This window comes from Eubalaena glacialis, chromosome 15 (genome assembly GCF_028564815.1).
Source record: "Eubalaena glacialis isolate mEubGla1 chromosome 15, mEubGla1.1.hap2.+ XY, whole genome shotgun sequence".
Classification (NCBI taxonomy): domain Eukaryota; kingdom Metazoa; phylum Chordata; class Mammalia; order Artiodactyla; family Balaenidae; genus Eubalaena; species Eubalaena glacialis.
The window spans coordinates 208,923-227,348 of record NC_083730.1 but is presented as its reverse complement, the minus strand read 5'-3'; positions in this window follow the sequence as shown (position 1 = coordinate 227,348).

Below are 18,426 nucleotides of genomic sequence, written 5' to 3'. Positions count from 1 at the left end.
TCGGGTTAGGGTTAGGGTTAGGGTTAGGGTACGGCATAGGGTACGGGTGAGGGTACGGGTGAGGGTACTGCGTAGGGTATTGGTTAGGGTTAGGGTACGGCTTAGGATACGGGTTAGGGTACGGGTTAGGGTACGGCGTAGGGTAGGGGTTAGGGTTAGGGTTAGGGTTAGGGTACGGCTTAGGGTACGGGTTAGGGTACAGGTGAGGGTACGGCGTAGGGTATAGGTTAGGGTTAGGGTTAGGGTTAGGGTACGGCTTAGGATACGGGTTAGGGTACGGGTTAGGGTACGGCGTAAGGTAGGGGTTAGGGTTAGGGTTAGGGTATGGCTTAGGGTACGGGTTAGGGTACAGGTGAGGGTACGGCGTAGGGTATAGGTTAGGGTTAGGGTACGGCTTAGGATACGGGTTAGAGTACGGGTGAGGCTACGGCGTAGCGTATGTGTTAGGGTTAGGGTTAGGGTTAGGGTAGGGCTTAGGGTACGGGTTAGGGCACGGGTGAGAGTACGGCATAGGGTATGGGTTAGGGTTAGGGTTAGGGTTAGGATACGGCTTAGGGTACGGGTTAGGGTACGGGTGAGGGTACGGCGTAGGGTATGGGTTAGGGTTAGGGTTAGGGTTCGGGTTAGTTTTAGGGTTAGGGATTGGTTTAGGGTACGGGTTAGGATTAGCGTACGTGTTAGGGTTAGGGTTTGGGTTAGGGTTAGGGTACGCGTTAGGTTAAGGGTATGGGTTAGGGTTAGGGTCCACGTTAGGATTAGGGTATTTATTAAACCTATCCCACTCTCTAGATACCACTTAGCACGTAAAGGAGTATTATTTGGGGTCCAGCCATGGAGAAGATTTTAGTCACTAGGAGAAGATAAAGAATAAACACATTATAAAAAAATCACGTTAGGATTTTCCTTTTAACCTGTTCCTTAAAACACTAGTGCTTAGGAAATCTAATGGAGGCAAAAGCAGTCAAGGGTAGTTTAGGGTTAGGGTTCGGATTAGGGTTAGTGTTAGGGTTAGGGTACGGCTTAGGGTATGGGATAGGGTACGGGTGAGGGTACGGCGTAGGGTAGGGGTTAGGGTTAGGGTTAGGGTTAGGGTTAGGGTTAGGGTTAGGGTACGGCTTAGGGTACGGGTGAGGGTACGGGTGAGGGTACTGCGTAGGGTATTGGTTAGGGTTAGGGTACGGTTTAGGGTACGGCATAGGGTAGGGGTTAGGGTTAGGGTTAGTGTTAGGGTTAGTGTTAGGATTAGGGTACGGCTTAGGGTATGGGATAGGGTACGGGTGAGGGTACGGCGTAGCGTAGGGGTTAGGGTTAGGGTTAGGTTTAGGGTACGGATTAGGTTACGGGTGAGGGTACGGGTGAGGGTACTGCGTAGGGTATTCGTTAGGGTTAGGGTACGGCTTAGGATACGGGTTAGGGTACGGGTTAGGGTACGGCGTAGGGTAGGGGTTAGGGTTAGGTTTAGGGTTAGGGTTAGGGTTAGGGTACGGCTTAGGGTACGGGTGAGGGTACGGGTGAGGGTACTGCGTAGGGTATGGGTTAGGGTTAGGGTACACGTTAGGATTAGGGTATTTATTAAACCTATCCCACTCTCTAGATACCACTTAGCACGTAACGGAATGTTATTTGGGGTCCAGCCATGGAGAAGATTTTAGTCACTAGGATAAGATAAAGAATAAACACATTATAAAAAAATCACGTTAGGATTTTCCTTTTAACCTGTTCCTTAAAACACTAGTGCTTAGGAAATCTAATGGAGGCAAAAGCAGTCAAGGGTAGTTTAGGGTTAGGGTTAGGGTTAGGGTTAGGGTACACGTTAGGTTAAGGGTATGGGTTAGGGTTAGGGTACACGTTAGGATTAGGGTATTTATTAAACCTATCCCACTCTGTAGATACCACTTAGCACGTAAAGGAATATTATTTGGGGTCCAGCCATGGAGAAGATTTTAGTCACTAGGATAAGATAAAGAATAAACACATTATAAAAAAATCACGTTCGGATTTTCCTTTTAACCTGTTCCGTAAAACACTAGTGCTTAGGAAATCTAATGGAGGCAAAAGCAGTCAAGGGTAGTTTAGGGTTAGGGTTAGGGTTAGGGTTAGTGTTAGGGTTAGGGTACGGCTTAGGGTATGGGATAGGGTACGGCGTAGGGTAGGGCATAGGGTTAGGGTTAGGGTTAGGGTTAGGGTTAGGGTTAGGGTTAGGGAACGGCTTAGGGTACGGGTTAGGGTACAGGTGAGGGTACTGCGTAGGGTATTGGTTAGGGTTAGGGTACGGCTTAGGATACGGGTTAGGGTACGGGTTAGGGTACGGCGTAGGGTAGGGGTTAGGGTTAGGGTTAGGGTTAGGGTTAGGGTTAGGGAACGGCTTAGGGTACGGGTTAGGGTACAAGTGAGGGTACGGCGTAGGGTATAGGTTAGGGTTAGGGTTAGGGTTAGGGTACGGCTTAGGATACGGGTTAGGGTACGGGTGAGGCTACGGCGTAGCTTATGGGTTAGGGTTAGGGTTAGGGTTAGGGTACGGCTTAGGGTACGGGTTAGGGTACGGGTGAGGGTACGGCGTAGGTTATGGGTTAGGGTTAGGGTTAGGGTTAGGGTTAGTTTTAGGGTTAGGGATTGGTTTAGGGTATGGGTTAGGATTAGCGTACGTGTTAGGGTTAGGGTTTGGGTTAGGGTTAGGGTACGCGTTAGGGTTAGGGTATGGGTTAGGGTTAGGGTACACGTTAGGATTAGGGTATTTATTAAACCTATCCCACTCTCTAGATACCACTTAGCACATAAAGGAATATTATTTGGCGTCCAGCCATGGAGAAGATTTTAGTCACTAGGATAAGATAAAGAATAAACACATTATAAAAAAATCACGTTAGGATTTTCCTTTTAACCTGTTCCTTAAAACACTAGTGCTTAGGAAATCTAATGGAGGCAAAAGCAGTCAAGGGTAGTTTAGGGTTAGGGTTAGGGTTAGGGTTAGTGTTAGGGTTAGGGTACGGCTTAGGGTATGGGATAGGGTACGGGTGAGGGTACGGCGTAGCGTAGGGGTTAGGGTTAGGGTTAGGGTTAGGGTACGGATTAGGTTACGGGTGAGGGTACTGCGTAGGGTATTCGTTAGGGTTAGGGTACGGCTTAGGATACGGGTTAGGGTACGGGTTAGGGTACGGCGTAGGGTAGGGGTTAGGGTTAGGTTTAGGGTTAGGGTTAGGGTTAGGGTACGGCTTAGGATACGGTTTAGGGTACGGGTGAGGGTACGGCGTAAGGTAGGGGTTAGGGTTAGGGTTAGGGTTAGGGTTAGGGTATGGCTTAGGGTACGGGTTAGGGTACAGGTGAGGGTACGGCGTAGGGTATAGGTTAGGGTTAGGGTACGGCTTAGGATACGGGTTAGGGTACGGGTGAGGCTACGGCGTAGCGTATGTGTTAGGGTTAGGGTTAGGGTTAGGGTAGGGCTTAGGGTACGGGTTAGGGTACGGGTGAGAGTACGGCATAGGGTATGGGTTAGGGTTAGGGTTAGGGTTAGGATACGGCTTAGGGTACGGGTTAGGGTACGGGTGAGGGTACGGTGTAGGGTATGGGTTAGGGTTAGGGTTAGGGTTAGGGTTAGTTTTAGGGTTAGGGATTGGTTTAGGGTACGGGTTAGGATTAGCGTACGTTTTAGGGTTAGGGTTTGGGTTAGGGTTAGGGTACGCGTTAGGTTAAGGGTATGGGTTAGGGTTAGGGTACACGTTAGGATTAGGATATTTATTAAACCTATCCCACTCTCTAGATACCACTTAGCACGTAAAGGAATGTTATTTGGGGTCCAGCCATGGAGAAGATTTTAGTCACTAGGATAAGATAAAGAATAAACACATTATAAAAAAATCACGTTAGGATTTTCCTTTTAACCTGTTCCTTAAAACACTAGTGCTTAGGAAATCTAATGGAGGCAAAAGCAGTCAAGGGTAGTTTAGGGTTAGGGTTCGGATTAGGGTTAGTGTTAGGGTTAGGGTACGGCTTAGGGTATGGGATAGGGTACGGGTGAGGGTACTGCGTAGGGTATTGGTTATGGTTAGGGTACGGGTTAGGGTACGGCGTAGGGTAGGGGTTAGGGTTAGGGTTAGGGTTAGGGTTAGTGTTCGGGTTAGGGTACGGCTTAGGGTATGGGATAGGGTACGGGTGAGGGTACGGCGTAGCGTAGGGGTTAGGGTTAGGGTTAGGGTTAGGGTACGGATTAGGTTACGGGTGAGGGTACGGGTGAGGGTACTGCGTAGGGTATTCGTTAGGGTTAGGGTACGGCTTAGGATACGGGTTAGGGTACGGGTTAGGGTACGGCGTAGGGTAGGGGTTAGGGTTAGGTTTAGGGTTAGGGTTAGGGTTAGGGTACGGCTTAGGGTACGGGTGAGGGTACGGGTGAGGGTACTGCGTAGGGTATGGGTTAGGGTTAGGGTACACGTTAGGATTAGGGTATTTATTAAACCTATCCCACTCCCTAGATACCACTTAGCACGTAAAGGAATGTTATTTGGGGTCCAGCCATGGAGAAGATTTTAGTCACTAGGATAAGATAAAGAATAAACACATTATAAAAAAATCACGTTAGGATTTTCCTTTTAACCTGTTCCTTAAAACACTAGTGCTTAGGAAATCTAATGGAGGCAAAAGCAGTCAAGGGTAGTTTAGGGTTAGGGTTAGGGTTAGGGTTAGGGTTAGTGTTAGGGTTAGGGTACGGCTTAGGGTATGGGATAGGGTACGGGTGAGGGTACGGCGTAGGGTAGGGGTTAGGGTTAGGTTTAGGGTTAGGGTTAGGGTTAGGGTACGGCTTAGGGTACGGGTGAGGGTACGGGTGAGGGTACTGCGTAGGGTATTGGTTAGGGTTAGGGTACGGCTTAGGATACGGGTTAGGGTACGGGTTAGGGTAGGGCGTAGGGTAGGGGTTAGGGTTAGGGTTAGGGTTAGGGTTAGGGTACGGCTTAGGGCACGGGTTAGGGTACAGGTGAGGGTACGGCGTAGGGTATAGGTTAGGGTTAGGGTTAGGGTTAGGGTACGGCTTAGGATACGGGTTAGGGTACGGGTTAGGGTACGGCGTAAGGTAGGGGTTAGGGTTAGGGTTAGGGTTAGAGTTAGGGTATGGCTTAGGGTACGGGTTAGGGTACAGGTGAGGGTACGGCGTAGGGTATAGGTTAGGGTTAGGGTACGGCTTAGGATACGGGTTAGGGTACGGGTGAGGCTACGGCGTAGCGTATGTGTTAGGGTTAGGGTTAGGGTTAGGGTAGGGCTTAGGGTACGGGTTAGGGTACGGGTGAGAGTACGGCATAGGGTATGGGTTAGGGTTTGGGTTAGGGTTAGTGTTAGGGTTAAGATACGGCTTAGGGTACGGGTTAGGGTACGGGTGAGGGTACGGCGTAGGGTATGGGTTAGGGTTAGGGTTAGGGTTAGGGTTAGTTTTAGGGTTAGGGATTGGTTTAGGGTACGGGTTAGGATTAGCGTACGTGTTAGGGTTAGGGTTTGGGTTAGGGTTAGGGTACGCGTTAGGTTAAGGGTATGGGTTAGGGTTAGGGTACACGTTAGGATTAGGGTATTTATTAAACCTATCCCACTCTCTAGATACCACTTAGCACGTAAAGGAGTATTATTTGGGGTCCAGCCATGGAGAAGATTTTAGTCACTAGGAGAAGATAAAGAATAAACACATTATAAAAAAATCACGTTAGGATTTTCCTTTTAACCTGTTCCTTAAAACACTAGTGCTTAGGAAATCTAATGGAGGCAAAAGCAGTCAAGGGTAGTTTAGGGTTAGGGTTCGGATTAGGGTTAGTGTTAGGGTTAGGGTACGGCTTAGGGTATGGGATAGGGTACGGGTGAGGGTACGGCGTAGGGTAGGGGTTAGGGTTAGGGTTAGGGTTAGGGTTAGGGTTAGGGTTAGGGTTAGGGTACGGCTTAGGGTACAGGTGAGGGTACGGGTGAGGGTACTGCGTAGGGTATTGGTTAGGTTTAGGGTACGGGTTAGGGTACGGCGTAGGGTAGGGGTTAGGGTTAGGGTTAGGGTTAGGGTTAGTGTTAGGGTTAGGGTACGGCTTAGGGTATGGGATAGGGTACGGGTGAGGGTACGGCGTAGCGTAGGGGTTAGGGTTAGGGTTAGGGTTAGGGTACGGATTAGGTTACGGGTGAGGGTACGGGTGAGGGTACTGCGTAGGGTATTCGTTAGGGTTAGGGTACGGCTTAGGATACGGGTTAGGGTACGGGTTAGGGTACGGCGTAGGGTAGGGGTTAGGTTTAGGTTTAGGGTTAGGGTTAGGGTTAGGGTACGGCTTAGGGTACGGGTGAGGGTACGGGTGAGGGTACTGCGTAGGGTATGGGTTAGGGTTAGGGTACACGTTAGGATTAGGGTATTTATTAAACCTATCCCACTCTCTAGATACCACTTAGCACGTAAAGGAATGTTATTTGGGGTCCAGCCATGGAGAAGATTTTAGTCACTAGGATAAGATAAAGAATAAACACATTATAAAAAAATCACGTTAGGATTTTCCTTTTAACCTGTTCCTTAAAACACTAGTGCTTAGGAAATCTAATGGAGGCAAAAGCAGTCAAGGGTAGTTTAGGGTTAGGGTTAGGGTTAGGGTTAGGGTACACGTTAGGTTAAGGGTATGGGTTAGGGTTAGGGTACACGTTAGGATTAGGGTATTTATTAAACCTATCCCACTCTCTAGATACCACTTAGCACGTAAAGGAATATTATTTGGGTCCAGCCATGGAGAAGATTTTAGTCACTAGGATAAGATAAAGAATAAACACATTATAAAAAAATCACGTTAGGATTTTCCTTTTAACCTGTTCCTTAAAACACTAGTGCTTAGGAAATCTAATGGAGGCAAAAGCAGTCAAGGGTAGTTTAGGGTTAGGGTTAGGGTTAGGGTTAGTGTTAGGGTTAGGGTACGGCTTAGGGTATGGGATAGGGTACGGCGTAGGGTAGGGGTTAGGGTTAGGGTTAGGGTTAGGGTTAGGGTACGGCATAGGGTACGGGTGAGGGTACTGCGTAGGGTATTGGTTAGGGTTAGGGTACGGCTTAGGATACGGGTTAGGGTACGGGTTAGGGTACGGCGTAGGGTAGGGGTTAGGGTTAGGGTTAGGGTTAGGGTTAGGGTTAGGGAACGGCTTAGGGTACGGGTTAGGGTACAGGTGAGGGTACGGCGTAGGGTATAGGTTAGGGTTAGGGTTAGGGTTAGGGTACGGCTTAGGATACGGGTTAGGGTACGGGTGAGGCTACGGCGTAGCGTATGGGTTAGGGTTAGGGTTAGGGTTAGGGTACGGCTTAGGGTACGGGTTAGGGTACGGGTGAGGGTACGGCGTAGGGTATGGGTTAGGGTTAGGGTTAGGGTTAGTTTTAGGGTTAGGGATTGGTTTAGGGTACGGGTTAGGATTAGCGTACGTGTTAGGGTTAGGGTTTGGGTTAGGGTTAGGGTACGCGTTAGGGTTAGGGTATGGGTTAGGGTTAGGGTACACGTTAGGATTAGGGTATTTATTAAACCTATCCCACTCTCTAGATACCACTTAGCACATAAAGGAATATTATTTGGCGTCCAGCCATGGAGAAGATTTTAGTCACTAGGATAAGATAAAGAATAAACACATTATAAAAAAATCACGTTAGGATTTTCCTTTTAACCTGTTCCTTAAAACACTAGTGCTTAGGAAATCTAATGGAGGCAAAAGCAGTCAAGGGTAGTTTAGGGTTAGGGTTAGGGTTAGGGTTAGTGTTAGGGTTAGGGTACGGCTTAGGGTATGGGATAGGGTACGGGTGAGGGTACGGCGTAGCGTAGGGGTTAGGGTTAGGGTTAGGGTTAGGGTACGGATTAGGTTACGGGTGAGGGTATGGGTGAGGGTACTGCGTAGGGTATTCGTTAGGGTTAGGGTACGGCTTAGGATACGGGTTAGGGTACGGGTTAGGGTACGGCGTAGGGTAGGGGTAGGGTTAGGTTTAGGGTTAGGGTTAGGTTTAGGGTACGGCTTAGGGTACGGGTGAGGGTACGGGTGAGGTTACTGCGTAGGGTATTGGTTAGGGTTAGGGTACGGCTTAGGATACGGGTTAGGGTACGGGTTAGGGTACGGTGTAGGGTAGGGGTTAGGGTTAGGGTTAGGGTTAGGGTTAGGGTACGGCTTAGGGTACGGGTTAGGGTACAGGTGAGGGTACGGCGTAGGGTATAGGTTAGGGTTAGGGTTAGGGTTAGGGTACGGCTTAGGATACGGGTTAGGGTACGGGTTAGGGTATGGCGTAAGGTAGGGGTTAGGGTTAGGGTTAGGGTATGGCTTAGGGTACGGGTTAGGGTAGAGGTGAGTGTATGGCGTAGGGTATAGGTTAGGGTTAGGGTACGGCTTAGGATACGGGTTAGGGTACGGGTGAGGCTACGGCGTAGCGTATGTGTTAGGGTTAGGGTTAGGGTTAGGGTAGGGCTTAGGGTACGGGTTAGGGTACGGGTGAGAGTACGGCATAGTGTATGGGTTAGGGTTAGGGTTAGGGTTAGGATACGGCTTAGGGTACGGGTTAGGGTACGGGTGAGGGTACGGCGTAGGGTATGGGTTAGGGTTAGGGTTCGGGTTAGTTTTAGGGTTAGGGATTGGTTTAGGGTACGGGTTAGGATTAGCGTACGTGTTAGGGTTAGGGTTTGGGTTAGGGTTAGGGTACGCGTTAGGTTAAGGGTATGGGTTAGGGTTAGGGTACACGTTAGGATTAGGGTATTTATTAAACCTATCCCACTCTCTAGATACCACTTAGCACGTAAAGGAGTATTATTTGGGGTCCAGCCATGGAGAAGATTTTAGTCACTAGGAGAAGATAAAGAATAAACACATTATAAAAAAATCACGTTAGGATTTTCCTTTTAACCTGTTCCTTAAAACACTAGTGCTTAGGAAATCTAATGGAGGCAAAAGCAGTCAAGGGTAGTTTAGGGTTAGGGTTCGGATTAGGGTTAGGGTTAGTGTTAGGGTTAGGGTACGGCTTAGGGTATGGGATAGGGTACGGGTGAGGGTACGGCGTAGGGTAGGGGTTAGGGTTAGGGTTAGGGTTAGGGTTAGGGTACGGCTTAGGGTACGGGTGAGGGTACGGGTGAGGGTACTGCGTAGGGTATTGGTTAGGGTTAGGGTACGGGTTAGGGTACGGCGTAGGGTAGGGGTTAGGGTTAGGGTTAGGGTTAGGGTTAGTGTTAGGGTTAGGGTACGGCTTAGGGTATGGGATAGGGTACGGGTGAGGGTACGGCGTAGCGTAGGGGTTAGGGTTAGGGTTAGGGTTAGGGTACGGATTAGGTTACGGGTGAGGGTACGGGTGAGGGTACTGCGTAGGGTATTCGTTAGGGTTAGGGTACGGCTTAGGATACGGGTTAGGGTACGGGTTAGGGTACGGCGTAGGGTAGGGGTTAGGGTTAGGTTTAGGGTTAGGGTTAGGGTTAGGGTACGGCTTAGGGTACGGGTGAGGGTACGGGTGAGGGTACTGCGTAGGGTATGGGTTAGGGTTAGGGTACACGTTAGGATTAGGGTATTTATTAAACCTATCCCACTCTCTAGATACCACTTAGCACGTAAAGGAATGTTATTTGGGGTCCAGCCATGGAGAAGATTTTAGTCACTAGGATAAGATAAAGAATAAACACATTATAAAAAAATCACGTTAGGATTTTCCTTTTAATCTGTTCCTTAAAACACTAGTGCTTAGGAAATCTAATGGAGGCAAAAGCAGTCAAGGGTAGTTTAGGGTTAGGGTTAGGGTTAGGGTTAGGGTACAAGTTAGGTTAAGGGTATGGGTTAGGGTTAGGGTACACGTTAGGATTAGGGTATTTATTAAACCTATCCCACTCTCTAGATACCACTTAGCACGTAAAGGAATGTTATTTGGGGTCCAGCCATGGAGAAGATTTTAGTCACTAGGATAAGATAAAGAATAAACACATTATAAAAAAATCACGTTAGGATTTTCCTTTTAACCTGTTCCTAAAAACACTAGTGCTTAGGAAATCTAATGGAGGCAAAAGCAGTCAAGGGTAGTTTAGGGTTAGGGTTAGGGTTAGGGTTAGTGTTAGGGTTAGGGTACGGCTTAGGGTATGGGATAGGGTACGGTGTAGGGTAGGGGTTAGGGTTAGTGTTAGGGTTAGGGTTAGGGTTAGGGTTAGGGTACGGCATAGGGTACGGGTGAGGGTACGGGTGAGGGTACTGCGTAGGGTATTGGTTAGGGTTAGGGTACGGCTTAGGATACGGGTTAGGGTACGGGTTAGGGTACGGCGTAGGGTAGGGGTTAGGGTTAGGGTTAGGGTTAGGGAACGGCTTAGGGTACGGGTTAGGGTACGGGTGAGGCTACGGCCTAGCGTATGGGTTAGGGTTAGGGTTAGTTTTAGGGTTAGGGATTGGTTTAGGGTACGGGTTAGGAATAGCGTACGTGTTAGGGTTAGGGTTTGGGTTAGGGTTAGGGTACGCGTTAGGTTAAGGGTATGGGTTAGGGTTAGGGTACACGTTAGGATTAGGGTATTTATTAAACCTATCCCACTCTCTAGATACCACTTAGCACGTAAAGGAGTATTATTTGGGGTCCAGCCATGGAGAAGATTTTAGTCACTAGGAGAAGATAAAGAATAAACACATTATAAAAAAATCACGTTAGGATTTTCCTTTTAACCTGTTCCTTAAAACACTAGTGCTTAGGAAATCTAATGGAGGCAAAAGCAGTCAAGGGTAGTTGAGGGTTAGGGTTCGGATTAGGGTTAGTGTTAGGGTTAGGGTACGGCTTAGGGTATGGGATAGGGTACGGGTGAGGGTACGGCGTAGGGTAGGGGTTAGGGTTAGGGTTAGGGTTAGGGTTAGGGTTAGGGTTAGGGTTAGGGTACGGCTTAGGGTACAGGTGAGGGTACGGGTGAGGGTACTGCGTAGGGTATTGGTTAGGGTTAGGGTACGGGTTAGGGTACGGCGTAGGGTAGGGGTTAGGGTTAGGGTTAGGGTTAGGGTTAGTGTTAGGGTTAGGGTACGGCTTAGGGTATGGGATAGGGTACGGGTGAGGGTACGGCGTAGCGTAGGGGTTAGGGTTAGGGTTAGGGTTAGGGTACGGATTAGGTTACGGGTGAGGGTACGGGTGAGGGTACTGCGTAGGGTATTCGTTAGGGTTAGGGTACGGCTTAGGATACGGGTTAGGGTACGGGTTAGGGTACGGCGTAGGGTAGGGGTTAGGGTTAGGTTTAGGGTTAGGGTTAGGGTTAGGGTACGGCTTAGGGTACGGGTGAGGGTACGGGTGAGGGTACTGCGTAGGGTATGGGTTAGGGTTAGGGTACACGTTAGGATTAGGGTATTTATTAAACCTATCCCACTCTCTAGATACCACTTAGCACGTAAAGGAATGTTATTTGGGGTCCAGCCATGGAGAAGATTTTAGTCACTAGGATAAGATAAAGAATAAACACATTATAAAAAAATCACGTTAGGATTTTCCTTTTAACCTGTTCCTTAAAACACTAGTGCTTAGGAAATCTAATGGAGGCAAAAGCAGTCAAGGGTAGTTTAGGGTTAGGGTTAGGGTTAGGGTTAGGGTACACGTTAGGTTAAGGGTATGGGTTAGGGTTAGGGTACACGTTAGGATTAGGGTATTTATTAAACCTATCCCACTCTCTAGATACCACTTAGCACGTAAAGGAATATTATTTGGGTCCAGCCATGGAGAAGATTTTAGTCACTAGGATAAGATAAAGAATAAACACATTATAAAAAAATCACGTTAGGATTTTCCTTTTAACCTGTTCGTTAAAACACTAGTGCTTAGGAAATCTAATGGAGGCAAAAGCAGTCAAGGGTAGTTTAGGGTTAGGGTTAGGGTTAGGGTTAGTGTTAGGGTTAGGGTACGGCTTAGGGTATGGGATAGGGTACGGCGTAGGGTAGGGGTTAGGGTTAGGGTTAGGGTTAGGGTTAGGGTACGGCATAGGGTACGGGTGAGGGTACTGCGTAGGGTATTGGTTAGGGTTAGGGTACGGCTTAGGATACGGGTTAGGGTACGGGTTAGGGTACGGCGTAGGGTAGGGGTTAGGGTTAGGGTTAGGGTTAGGGTTAGGGTTAGGGTACGGCTTAGGGTACGGGTTAGGGTACAGGTGAGGGTACGGCGTAGGGTATAGGTTAGGGTTAGGGTTAGGGTTAGGGTACGGCTTAGGATACGGGTTAGGGTACGGGTGAGGCTACGGCGTAGCGTATGGGTTAGGGTTAGGGTTAGGGTTAGGGTACGGCTTAGGGTACGGGTTAGGGTACGGGTGAGGGTACGGCGTAGGGTATGGGTTAGGGTTAGGGTTAGGGTTAGGGTTAGTTTTAGGGTTAGGGATTGGTTTAGGGTACGGGTTAGGATTAGCGTACGTGTTAGGGTTAGGGTTTGGGTTAGGGTTAGGGTACGCGTTAGGGTTAGGGTATGGGTTAGGGTTAGGGTACACGTTAGGATTAGGGTATTTATTAAACCTATCCCACTCTCTAGATACCACTTAGCACGTAAAGGAATATTATTTGGGGTCCAGCCATGGAGAAGATTTTAGTCACTAGGATAAGATAAAGAATAAACACATTATAAAAAAATCACGTTAGGATTTTCCTTTTAACCTGTTCCTTAAAACACTAGTGCTTAGGAAATCTAATGGAGGCAAAAGCAGTCAAGGGTAGTTTAGGGTTAGGGTTAGGGTTAGGGTTAGTGTTAGGGTTAGGGTACGGCTTAGGGTATGGGATAGGGTACGGGTGAGGGTACGGCGTAGGGTAGGGGTTAGGGTTAGGGTTAGGGTTAGGCTACAGCTTAGGGTACGGGTGAGGGTATGGGTGAGGGTACTGCGTAGGGTATTGGTTAGGGTTAGGGTACGGCTTAGGATACGGGTTAGGGTACGGGTTAGGGTACGGCGTAGGGTAGGGGTTAGGGTTAGGGTTAGGTTTAGGGTTAGGGTTAGGGTACGGCTTAGGGTACGGGTTAGGGTACAGGTGAGGGTACGGCGTAGGGTATAGGTTAGGGTTAGGGTTAGGGTTAGGGTACGGCTTAGGATACGGGTTAGGGTACGGGTGAGGCTACGGCGTAGCGTATGGGTTAGGGTTAGTGTTAGGGTTAGGGTACGGCTTAGGGTACGGGTTAGGGTACGGGTGAGGGTACGGCGTAGGGTATGGGTTAGGGTTAGGGTTAGGGTTAGGGTTAGTTTTAGGGTTAGGGATTGGTTTAGGGTACGGGTTAGGATTAGCGTACGTGTTAGGGTTAGGGTTTGGGTTAGGGTTAGGGTACGCGTTAGGGTAAGGGTATGGGTTAGGGTTAGGTTACAAGTTAGGATTAGGGTATTTATTAAACCTATCCCACTGTCTAGATACCACTTAGCACGTAAAGGAATATTATTTGGGGTCCAGCCATGGAGAAGATTGTAGTCACTAGGATAGGATAAAGAAAAAACACATTATAAAAAAATCACGTTAGGATTTTCCTTTTAACCTGTTCCTTAAAACACTAGTGCTTAGGAAATCTAATGGAGGCAAAAGCAGTCAAGGGTAGTTTAGGGTTAGGGTTAGGGTTAGGGTTAGCGTTAGGGATAGGGTACGGCTTAGGGTATGGGATAGGGTACGGTTGAGGGTACGGCGTAGGGTAGGCGTTAGGGTTAGGGTTAGGGTTAGGGTTAGGGTACGGCTTAGGGAACGGGTGAGGGTACGGGTAAGGGTACTGCGTAGGGTATTGGTTAGGGTTAGGGTACGGCTTAGGATACGGTTTAGGGTACGGGTTAGGGTACGGCGTAGGGTAGGTGTTAGGGTTAGGGTTAGGGTTAGGGTTAGGTTACGGCTTAGGGTACGGGTTAGGGTACAGGTGAGGGTACGGCATAGGGTATGGTTTAGGGTTAGGGTTAGGGTTAGGGTTAGGGTTAGGGTTAGGGTACGGCTTAGGGTACGGGTGAGGGTACGGGTGAGGGTACTGCGTAGGGTATTGGTTAGGGTTAGGGTACGGCTTAGGATACGGGTTAGGGTACGGGTTAGGGTACGGCGTAGGGTAGGGGTTAGGGTTAGCTTTAGGGTTAGGGTTAGGATTAGGGTACGGCTTAGGGTACGGGTTAGTGTACAGGTGAGGGTACGGCGTAGGGTATAGGTTAGGGTTAGGGTTAGGGTTAGGGTACGGCTTAGGATACGGGTTAGGGTACGGGTGAGGCTATGGCGTAGCGTATGGGTTAGGGTTAGGGTTAGGGTACGGCTTAGGGTACGGGTTAGGGTACGGGTGAGGGTACGGCGTAGGGTATGGGTTAGGGTTAGGTTTAGGGTTAGGGTTAGTTTTAGGGTTAGGGATTGGTTTAGGGTACGGGTTAGGATTAGCGTACGTGTTAGGGTTAGGGTTTGGGTTAGGGTTAGGGTACGCGTTAGGGTTAGGGTACACGTTAGGATTAGGGTATTTATTAAACCTATCCCACTCTCTAGATACCACTTAGCACATAAAGGAATATTATTTGGCGTCCAGCCATGGAGAAGATTTTAGTCACTAGGATAAGATAAAGAATAAACACATTATAAAAAAATCACGTTAGGATTTTCCTTTTAACCTGTTCCTTAAAACACTAGTGCTTAGGAAATCTAATGGAGGCAAAAGCAGTCAAGGGTAGTTTAGGGTTAGGGTTAGGGTTAGGGTTAGTGTTAGGGTTAGGGTACGGCTTAGGGTATGGGATAGGGTACGGGTGAGGGTACGGCGTAGCGTAGGGGTTAGGGTTAGGGTTAGGGTTAGGGTTAGGGTTAGGGTATGGATTAGGTTACGGGTGAGGGTACGGGTGAGGGTACTGCGTAGGGTATTGGTTAGGGTTAGGGTACGGCTTAGGATACGGGTTAGGGTACGGGTTAGGGTACGGCGTAGGGTAGGGGTTAGGGTTAGGGTTAGGGTTAGGGTTAGGGTTAGGGTACGGCTTAGGGTACGGGTTAGGGTACAGGTGAGGGTACGGCGTAGGGTATAGGTTAGGGTTAGTGTTAGGGTTAGGGTACGGCTTAGGATACGGGTTAGGGTACGGGTGAGGCTACGGCATAGCGTATGTGTTAGGGTTAGGGTTAGGGTTAGGGTACGGCTTAGGGTACGGTTTAGGGTACGGGTGAGGGTACGGCGTAGGGTATGTGTTAGGGTTAGGGTTAGGGTTAGGGTAGGGCTTAGGTTACGGGTTAGGGTATGGGTGAGGGTACGGCATAGGATATGGGTTAGGGTTAGGGTTAGGGTTAGGGTACGGCTTAGGGTACGGTTTAGGGTACGGGTGAGGGTACGGCGTAGGGTATGGGTTAGGGTTAGGTTTAGGGTTAGGGTTTGTTTTAGGGTTAGGGATTGGTTTAGGGTACGGGTTAGGATTAGCGTACATGTTAGGGTTAGGGTTTGGGTTAGGGTTAGGGTACACGTTAGGTTAAGGGTATGGGTTAGGGTTAGGGTACACGTTAGGATTAGGGTATTTATTAAACCTATCCCACTCTCTAGATACCACTTAGCACGTAAAGGAATATTATTTGGGGTCCAGCCATGGAGAAGATTTTAGTCACTAGGATAAGATAAAGAATAAACACATTATAAAAAAATCACGTTAGGATTTTCCTTTTAACCTGTTCCTTAAAACACTAGTGCTTAGGAAATCTAATGGAGGCAAAAGCAGTCAAGGGTAGTTTAGGGTTAGGGTTCGGATTAGGGTTAGTGTTAGGGTTAGGGTACGGCTTAGGGTATGGGATAGGGTACGGGTGAGGGTACGGCGTAGGGTAGGGGTTAGGGTTAGGGTTAGGGTTAGGGTTAGGGTTAGGGTTAGGGTACGGCTTAGGGTACGGGTGAGGGTACGGGTGAGGGTACTGCGTAGGGTATTGGTTAGGGTTAGGGTACGGCTTAGGATACGGGTTAGGGTACGGTTTAGGGTATGGCGTAGGGTAGGGGTTAGGGTTAGGGTTAGGGTTAGGGTACGGCTTAGGGTACGGGTTAGGGTACAGGTGAGGGTACGGCGTAGGGTATAGGTTAGGGTTAGGGTTAGGGTTAGGGTACGGCTTAGGATACGGGTTAGGGTACGGGTGAGGCTACGGCGTAGCATATGTGTTAGGGTTAGGGTTAGGGTTAGGGTACAGCTTAGGGTACGGGTTAGGGTACGGGTGAGGGTACGGCGTAGGGTATGGGTTAGGGTTAGGGTTAGGGTTAGTTTTAGGGTTAGGGGTTGGTTTAGGGTATGGGTTAGGATTAACGTACGTGTTAGGGTTAGGGTTTGGGTTACGGTTAGGGTACGCGTTAGGGTTAGGGTATGGGTTAGGGTTAGGGTACACGTTAGGATTAGGGTATTTATTAAACCTATCCCACTCTCTAGATACCACTTAGCACGTAAAGGAATATTATTTGGGGTCCAGCCATGGAGAAGATTTTAGTCACTAGGATAAGATAAAGAATAAACACATTATAAAAAAATCACGTTAGGATTTTCCTTTTAACCTGTTCCTTAAAACACTAGTGCTTAGGAAATCTAATGGAGGCAAAAGCAGTCAAGGGTAGTTTAGGGTTAGGGTTACGGTTAGGGTTAGTGTTAGGGTTAGGGTACGGCTTAGGGTATGGGATAGGGTACGGCGTAGGGTAGGGGTTAGGGTTAGGGTTAGGGTTAGGGTTAGGGTTAGAGTTAGGGTACGGCATAGGGTACGGGTGAGTGTACGGGTGAGGGTACTGCGTAGGGTATTGGTTAGGGTTAGGGTACGGCTTAGGATACGGGTTAGGGTACGGGTTAGGGTACGGCGTAGGGTAGGGGTTAGGGTTAGGGTTAGGGTTAGGGTTAGGGTTAGGGAACGGCTTAGGGTACGGGTTAGGGTACAGGTGAGGGTACGGCGTAGGGTATAGGTTAGGGTTAGGGTTAGGGTTAGGGTACGGCTTAGGATACGGGTTAGGGTACGGGTGAGGCTACGGCGTAGCGTATGGGTTAGGGTTAGGGTTAGGGTTAGGGTACGGCTTAGGATACGGGTTAGGGTACGGGTGAGGGTACGGCGTAGTGTATGGGTTAGGGTTAGGGTTAGGGTTAGGGTTAGTTTTAGGGTTAGGGATTGGTTTAGGGTACGGGTTAGGATTAGCGTACGTGTTAGGGTTAGGGTTTGGGTTAGGGTTAGGGTACGCGTTAGGGTTAGGGTATGGGTTAGGGTTAGGGTACACGTTAGGATTAGGGTATTTATTAAACCTATCCCACTCTCTAGATACCACTTAGCACATAAAGGAATATTATTTGGCGTCCAGCCATGGAGAAGATTTTAGTCACTAGGATAAGATAAAGAATAAACACATTATAAAAAAATCACGTTAGGATTTTCCTTTTAACCTGTTCCTTAAAACACTAGTGCTTAGGAAATCTAATGGAGGCAAAAGCAGTCAAGGGTAGTTTAGGGTTAGGGTTAGGGTTAGGGTTAGTGTTAGGGTTAGGGTACGGCTTAGGGTATGGGATAGGGTACGGGTGAGGGTACGGCGTAGCGTAGGGGTTAGGGTTAGGGTTAGGGTTAGGGTACGGATTAGGTAACGGGTGAGGGTACGGGTGAGGGTACTGCGTAGGGTATTCGTTAGGGTTAGGGTACGGCTTAGGATACGGGTTAGGGTACGGGTTAGGGTACGGCATAGGGTAGGGGTTAGGGTTAGGTTTAGGGTTAGGGTTAGGGTTAGGGTACGGTTTAGGGTACGGGCGAGGGTACGGGTGAGGGTACTGCGTAGGGTATGGGTTAGGGTTAGGGTACACGTTAGGATTAGGGTATTTATTAAACCTATCCCACTCTCTAGATACCACTTAGCACGTAAAGGAATGTTATTTGGGGTCCAGCCATGGAGAAGATTTTAGTCACTAGGATAAGATAAAGAATAAACACATTGTAAAAAAATCACGTTAGGATTTTCCTTTTAACCTGTTCCTTAAAACACTAGTGCTTAGGAAATCTAATGGAGGCAAAAGCAGTCAAGGGTAGTTTAGGGTTAGGGTTAGGGTTAGGGTTAGGGTTAGTGTTAGGGTTAGGGTACGGCTTAGGGTATGGGATAGGGTACGGGTGAGGGTACGGCGTAGGGTAGGGGTTAGGGTTAGGTTTAGGGTTAGGGTTAGGGTTAGGGTACGGCTTAGGGTACGGGTGAGGGTACGGGTGAGGGTACTGCGTAGGGTATTGGTTAGGGTTAGGGTACGGCTTAGGATACGGGTTAGGGTACGGGTTAGGGTACGGCGTAGGGTTGGGGTTAGGGTTAGGGTTAGGGTTAGGGTACGGCTTAGGGTACGGGATAGGGTACAGGTGAGGGTACGGCGTAGGGTATAGGTTAGGGTTAGGGTTAGGGTTAGGGTACGGCTTAGGATACGGGTTAGGGTACGGGTTAGGGTACGGCGTAAGGTAGGGGTTAGGGTTAGGGTTAGGGTTAGGGTTAGGGTATGGCTTAGGGTACGGGTTAGGGTACAGGTGAGGGTACGGCGTAGGGTATAGGTTAGGGTTAGGGTACGG